Below are 7,543 nucleotides of genomic sequence, written 5' to 3'. Positions count from 1 at the left end.
TCCGCCCTATCTGGTGTTCCATGCAGATAAGGTGGTTTTGCGTACTAAGCCTGGTTTTCTTCCAAAGGTTGTTTCTAACAAGAATATTAACCAGGAGATAGTTGTACCTTCTTTATGTCCAAATCCAGTTTCAAAGAAGGAACGTTTGTTACACAATTTGGACGTAGTCTGTGCTCTAAAATTCTATTTAGAGGCTACAAATGATTTCAGACAAACATCTTCTTTGTTTGTTGTCTATTCTGGTAAAAGGAGAGGTCAAAAAGCGACTTCTACCTCTCTTTCCTTTTGGCTTAAAAGCATCATCCGATTGGCTTATGAGACTGCCGGACGGCAGCCTCCTGAAAGAATCACAGCTCACTCCACTAGGGCTGTGGCTTCCACATGGGCCTTCAAGAACGAGGCTTCTGTTGACCAGATATGTAAGGCAGCGACTTGGTCTTCACTGCACACTTTTGCCAAATTCTACAAATTTGATACTTTTGCTTCTTCGGAGGCTATTTTTGGGAGAAAGGTTTTGCAAGCCGTGGTGCCTTCCGTTTAGGTAACCTGATTTGCTCCCTCCCTTCATCCGTGTCCTAAAGCTTTGGTATTGGTTCCCACAAGTAAGGATGACGCCGTGGACCGGACACACCAATGTTGGAGAAAACAGAATTTATGCTTACCTGATAAATTACTTTCTCCAACGGTGTGTCCGGTCCACGGCCCGCCCTGGTTTTTTTATCAGGTCTGATGAATTATTTTCTCTAACTACAGTCACCACGGTACCATATGGTTTCTCCTATATTTTTCCTCCTGTCCGTCGGTCGAATGACTGGGGTGGGCGGAGCCTAGGAGGGACTATATGGCCAGCTTTGCTGGGACTCTTTGCCATTTCCTGTTGGGGAAGAGATATTCCCACAAGTAAGGATGACGCCGTGGACCGGACACACCGTTGGAGAAAGTAATTTATCAGGTAAGCATAAATTCTGTTTTCTATAACCTTATCCCAATTGCATCATATAACTGACAACTACTCATAGACCCTTAACCTGTCCTCTTTTATAATGACGAATCGCGGATATGATGGACCAATACGCATAGCCACTCAGAATGTCAAAGGGTTTCAGCTGAAAAGTGGTCTATAGCATGCCACGATTTCCATAAAAAACAATTGGACATTGTTTTTATCCAAGAAACCCACTTTAAGAAAACAAATTAACCCAAATCGCTAACTCTATTTGATATCTGGAGAACTGTGCACACCACCCGAAAAGTTTATACATTTTTCTCTCATCCACAACACTCCTATACCAGATTGGATTATATTCTGTGTGATCAAACATTTTTTTTTTTAATATTTTTTTTTTAGTTTTCAAAAGAGCTTTATTGTAAGGAGTCAAAGTGCACATTGCATGGTATCTGTAAGCAACAAACCATTGACAGTAATACATATATGTCATTTAACCAGTAAACATATGGTGAGTGATAAATAATATTTCTCAAAATCCATGTGATCAGGTCCATTGGTTATCAAAATAGTGCAGCCCTGTAAACTTATGAACCAAGTATAAAAGTAAATGATAAGCTACCAGTTCTCATTACATGGTATCTGCAAGCATCTAACCTTTGACAGTACTACAAATATGTCATATAACCAGTAAACATATGGTGAGTGATAAATAGTATTTCTCAGAGTCCATGTGATCAGGTCCATTGGTTATCAAAATAGTGCAGCCCTGTAAACTTATGAGTTACCTAGAATAAAGTAATTTCTAGCAAAATATAAATATGAAAGTGCAAACTTAATTATTATTAAAGGGGGGTTGCTACCAAATATGGAGATTCAGGGTCAAATGTTTACCAACACTAACATTGCTCATGTATTTTCCAGGATTTGAGGGGTGCAACTACAAGAGGGGAAACTTTTGGGGCCCATTATGCGAAATAAACTTAGCATAGTAAAACTGTATTAACTGCGTGAGATATGTATTGAGCTAACCTTACATATGGATATGCTATGTTTCTAAGATGATATCTAACTAGAGATATTTTAGACCAGAGATACATTCATCCTGTATCAAGGCATGAGCTCTGTGCGGTTTCGGCTGATATGCCATCTATAATGTTATTTGGTGTAACGATCTCATGTTCGTATGGTGTTAGCAGTGATTGCACTCGGTGGTAGCTCAGTCCCCAAGCATTAGCGGCTGTCTCCATTTCAGAGCAGTGATGTGCAGTCACTAGAGGCAGGTGAGGCAGTGCTTCACCTCTCATTTGGGCAAAAATATATATTTTTTTATTGGCTTTAAAAAAAAAAATTGCAATTTTTTTCCCCCCAGCATTTTTTTTTCACAGCTACATGTTGTGCAATGAAGAGGCAAAAGCAGGTCTGCCCACCATTACACAACATGCTGCGCCACCTATTGGATGAAAGTGGTTAAGATCATTGCATGGCCAATTAACTGCTTATTGAGACAGTCCTATTTGGGCTGACCCAATCCAGTGAGAGGCATTAGTAAGTGGAACTTAGGGTTGGGACTGGATGTTAAATGATATAAAACAAAACAGAAATGGAAAAATACAACTTTCATTTATTTTGTTGCTGTCCTGTGAAGCTGCAAGCTTTGCTAAAGTGAAAAAGAGAGTTCTGTTCTTCCCCTCTAAGTGCAGTGGAATGTTCCACTGTCACTTCCTTACAGAGCAGCCAGGAAGAGATACAGTGAGCAGTGTTTTAGTTCTACAACCTTATATTTTACTGAAAGGGATTCTGTTAGTGAAAATTATAATTTAATGAATGTGGTTTAGTCTTTTTTTTGTTTTTTTACTCTTTTACAGCAGTTTAAGGATCGTTTTTGTATTTTGTTTACTCAAACTTTACACAAGCAGCTTGCCTCTGTACTTCACACTAATTTATAGTCTCACTTTATGAACTCTCTGTAGCTCTGCTGTTTTATTACTTAAAAATGCAGTGGTCCCTCCCCCCCTTGTGTGTGTGTGTGTGTGTGTGTCTCTCTCTCTATCTATCTATCCATCTCTCTCCTTATGTGTTGTTCTCCCCCATGGTCTCTTTCTCTCTCTCTGTCTCTCTTCCTCCCCTCTGACTCTCTCATCCCTTATGTGTCTCTCTAACCCTCTGTGTGTGATTGTGTGTCTCTCTCTCTTTCTCTAACCCTCTGTGTGTGATTGTGTCTCTCTCTCTTTCTCTCTATATCTAACCCTCTGTGTGTGATTGTGTCTCTCTCTCTTTCTCTATTTCTCTAACCCTCTGTGTGTGATTGTGTCTCTCTCTTTCTCTCTCTCTAACCCTCTGTGTGTGATTGTGTGTCTCTCTCTTTCACTAACCCTCTGTGCGTGATTGTGTCTCTCTCTCTCTAACCCTCTGTGTGTGATTGTGTCTCTCTTTCTCTCTCTCTAACCCTCTGTGTGTGATTGTGTGTCTCTCTCTTTCTCTCTCTCTCTAACCCTCTGTGTGTGATTGTGTGTCTCTCTCTTTCTCTCTCTCTAACCCTCTGTGTGTGATTGTGTGTCTCTCTCTTTCTCTTGTTAAGTGTATCCAGTCCACGGATCATCCATTACTTATGGGACACTAACTCCTCCCCAACAGGAAGTGCAAGAGGATTCACCCAGCAGAGCTGCCACATAGCTCCTCCCTTAACTGCCACTACCAGTCATTCTCTTGCACCCAACGACTAGATAGGATGTGTGAGAGGACTATGGTGATTATATTTAGTTTTATACCTTCAATCAAAAGTTTGTTATTTTATAATAGCACCGGAGTGTGTTATTCCTTCTCTGGTAGAATTTGAAGAAGAATCTACCTGAGTTTTTACTATGATTTTAGCCGGCGTAGTTAAGATCATATTGCTGTTTCTCGGCCATCTGAGGAGAGGTAAACTTCAGATCAGGGGACAGCGGGCAGATTAATCTGCAAAGAGGTATGTAGCAGCTTATTATTTTCTGACAATGGAATTGATGAGAAAATTCTGCCATACCGATATAATGTAAACTCAGCCTTAAATGCAGTAGCAGCAACTGGTATCAGGCTGTCATGTATGTATATTTTACACTTCAGTATTCTGGGGAATGGCACTTCACTGGAATTATACTGTGTGCATAAGACTTTAGCCTAATTTGCAGGGACTGGCAACAGGCTCTTTAATAACACTTAATTTATGTTAAACGTTTTTTGCTGGCATGTAAAATCGTTTCATTTTCTGAGGTATTGGGTGAATAAAATGTTTTGGGCATTATTTTTTCCACTTGGCAGTTGTTTTATTTAATTTATGACAGTTTACTGATCTCTCTCACTGTTGTGTGTGAGGGGGAGGTCAAAAAATTCAGTCAGAAGCTCATTGTATTTCCTGCATGATCCGGTTCATCTCTACAGAACTCAGGGGTCTTCAAAACTTGTTTTGAGGGAGGTAATCATTCACAGCAGAGCTGTGAGATTGTAGTTGACTGTGATAAAAAACGTTTATTTCTGTAACTTTTTTTTCTGCTATCAGGGTTAGTTATCCTTCGCTAATGGGAACAAGCCTTTGCTAAAATTGTGTTTTTTACAAAGATTTGATGCTATAACCTTTCAGTTTATTAACTTTCAACTGTCATAACTCTTTCTGTGCTTCTTATAGGCACAGTACGTTTTCATATTATAGTAAATTACTTGAAAAGTATTTCCAAGTTGCTAGTTTATTTGCTAGTGTGTTAAACATGTCTGATTCAGAGGAAGACATCTGTGCTATATGTGCTAATGCCAAAGTGGAGCCCAATAGAAATGTATGTACTAACTGTATTGATGCTACTTTAAATAAAAGTCAATCTGTACAAATTGAACACATTTCACCAAACAACGAGGGGAGAGTTATGCCGACTAACTCGCCTCACGTGTCAGTACCTGCATCTCCCGCTCGGGGGGTGCGTGATATTGTGGCGCCGAGTACATCTGGGCGGCCATTACAAATCACATTACAGGATATGGCTACTGTTATGACTGAAGTTTTGGCTAAATTACCAGAACTAAGAGGTAAGCGTGATCACTCTGGGGTGAGAACAGAGTGCGCTGATAATGTTAGGGCCATGTCAGATACTGCGTCACAACTTGCAGAACATGAGGACGGAGAGCTTCATTCTGCGGCTGACGGTTCTGATCCAAACAGATTGGATTCAGATATTTCAAATTTTAAATTTAAGCTGGAAAACCTCCGTGTATTACTAGGGGAGGTGTTAGCGGCTCTGAATGATTGTAACACAGTTGCAATACCAGAAAAAATGTGAAGGTTGGATAAATCTTTTGCGGTACCGTCGAGTACTGACGTTTTTCCTATACCTAAGAGACTTACTGAAATTGTTACTAAGGAGTGGGATAGACCCGGTGTGCCGTTCTCACCCCCTCCGATATTTAGAAAGATGTTTCCAATAGACACCACCACACGGGACTTATGGCAAACGATCCCTAAGGTGGAGGGAGCAGTTTCTACTTTAGCTAAGCGTACCACTATCCTGGTGGAGGATAGCTGTGCCTTTTCAGATCCAATGGATAAAAAGTTAGAGGGTTACCTTAAGAAAATGTTTGTTCAACAAGGTTTTATATTGCAACCCCTTGCATGCATTGCGCCTGTCACGGCTGCAGCAGCATTTTGGTTTGAGTCTCTGGAAGGGACACTTGAATCAGCTCCATTAGATGAGATTACACACAGGCTTAAAGCTCTTAAGTTAGCTAACTCATTTATTTCAGATGCCGTAGTACATTTAACTAAGCTTACGGCTAAGAATTCCGGATTTGCCATTCAGGCGCGCAGAGCACTGTGGCTAAAATCCTGGTCAGCTGACGTTACTTCTAAGTCTAAATTACTTAATATACCTTTCAAAGGGCAGACCTTATTCGGGCCCGGATTGAAAGAAATTATCGCTGACATTACAGGAGGTAAAGGCCATGCCCTGCCTCAAGACAGAGCCAAACCTAAGGCTAGACAATCTAATTTTCGTTCCTTTCGGAATTTCAAAGCAGGAGCAGCATCAACTTCCTCTGCTCCAAAACAAGAAGGATCTGTTGCTCGCTACAGACAAGGCTGGAGACCTAACCAGTCCTGGAACAAGGGCAAGCAGGCCAGGAAACCTGCTGGTGCCCCTAAAACAGCATGAATTGAGGGCCCCCGATCCGGGAACGGATCTAGTGGGGGGCAGACTTTCTCTCTTCGCCCAGGCTTGGGCAAGAGATGTCCAGGATCCCTGGGCGCTAGAGATAATATCTCAGGGATACCTTCTGGACTTCAAATACTCTCCCCCAAGAGAGAGATTTCATCTGTCAAGGTTGTCAACAAACCAAATAAAGAAAGAGGCGTTTCTACGCTGCGTACAAGAGCTTTTATTAATGGGAGTAATCCATCCAGTTCCACGGTCGGAACAGGGACAAGGGTTTTACTCAAATCTGTTTGTGGTTCCCAAAAAAGAGGGAACTTTCAGGCCAATCCTGGATTTAAAGATCCTAAACAAATTCCTAAGAGTTCCATCGTTCAAAATGGAGACTATTCGGACAATTTTACCCATGATCCAAAAGGGTCAGTACATGACCACAGTGGATTTAAAGGATGCTTACCTTCACATACCGATTCACAAAGATCATTACCGGTATCTAAGGTTTGCCTTTCTAGACAGGCATTACCAGTTTGTAGCTCTTCCATTCGGATTGGCTACGGCTCCGAGAATCTTCACAAAGGTTCTGGGTGCTCTTCTGGCGGTACTAAGACCGCGAGGAATTGCGGTAGCTCCGTACCTAGACGACATTCTGATACAAGCTTCAAGCTTTCAAACTGCCAAGTCTCATACAGAGTTAGTACTGGCATTTCTAAGGTCGCATGGATGGAAGGTGAACGAAAAGAAGAGTTCTCTCTTTCCACTCACAAGAGTTCCCTTCTTGGGGACTCTTATAGATTCTGTAGAAATGAAGATTTACCTGACAGAAGACAGGTTAACAAAGCTTCAAAATGCATGCCGTGTCCTTCATTCCATTCAACACCCGTCAGTAGCTCAATGCATGGAGGTGATCGGCTTAATGGTAGCAGCAATGGACATAGTACCCTTTGCACGCCTACATCTCAGACCGCTGCAATTGTGCATGCTAAGTCAGTGGAATGGGGATTACTCAGACTTGTCCCCTACTCTGAATCTGGATCAAGAGACCAGAAATTCTCTTCTATGGTGGCTTTCTCGGCCACATCTGTCCAGGGGGATGCCATTCAGCAGGCCGGACTGGACAATTGTAACAACAGACGCCAGCCTACTAGGTTGGGGCGCTGTCTGGAATTCTCTGAAGGCTCAGGGACAATGGAATCAGGAGGAGAGTCTCCTACCAATAAACATTCTGGAATTGAGAGCAGTTCTCAATGCCCTTCTGGCTTGGCCCCAGTTAACAACTCGGGGGTTCATCAGGTTTCAGTCGGACAACATCACGACTGTAGCTTACATCAACCATCAGGGAGGGACAAGAAGCTCCCTAGCAATGATGGAAGTATCAAAGATAATTCGTTGGGCAGAGTCTCACTCTTGCCACCTGTCAGCAATCCAC

The sequence above is a fragment of the Bombina bombina genome, chromosome 5 (assembly GCF_027579735.1).
Source record: "Bombina bombina isolate aBomBom1 chromosome 5, aBomBom1.pri, whole genome shotgun sequence".
Classification (NCBI taxonomy): domain Eukaryota; kingdom Metazoa; phylum Chordata; class Amphibia; order Anura; family Bombinatoridae; genus Bombina; species Bombina bombina.
The sequence above is the reverse complement of the archived record's forward strand: the minus strand, read 5'-3'. Positions refer to the sequence as shown.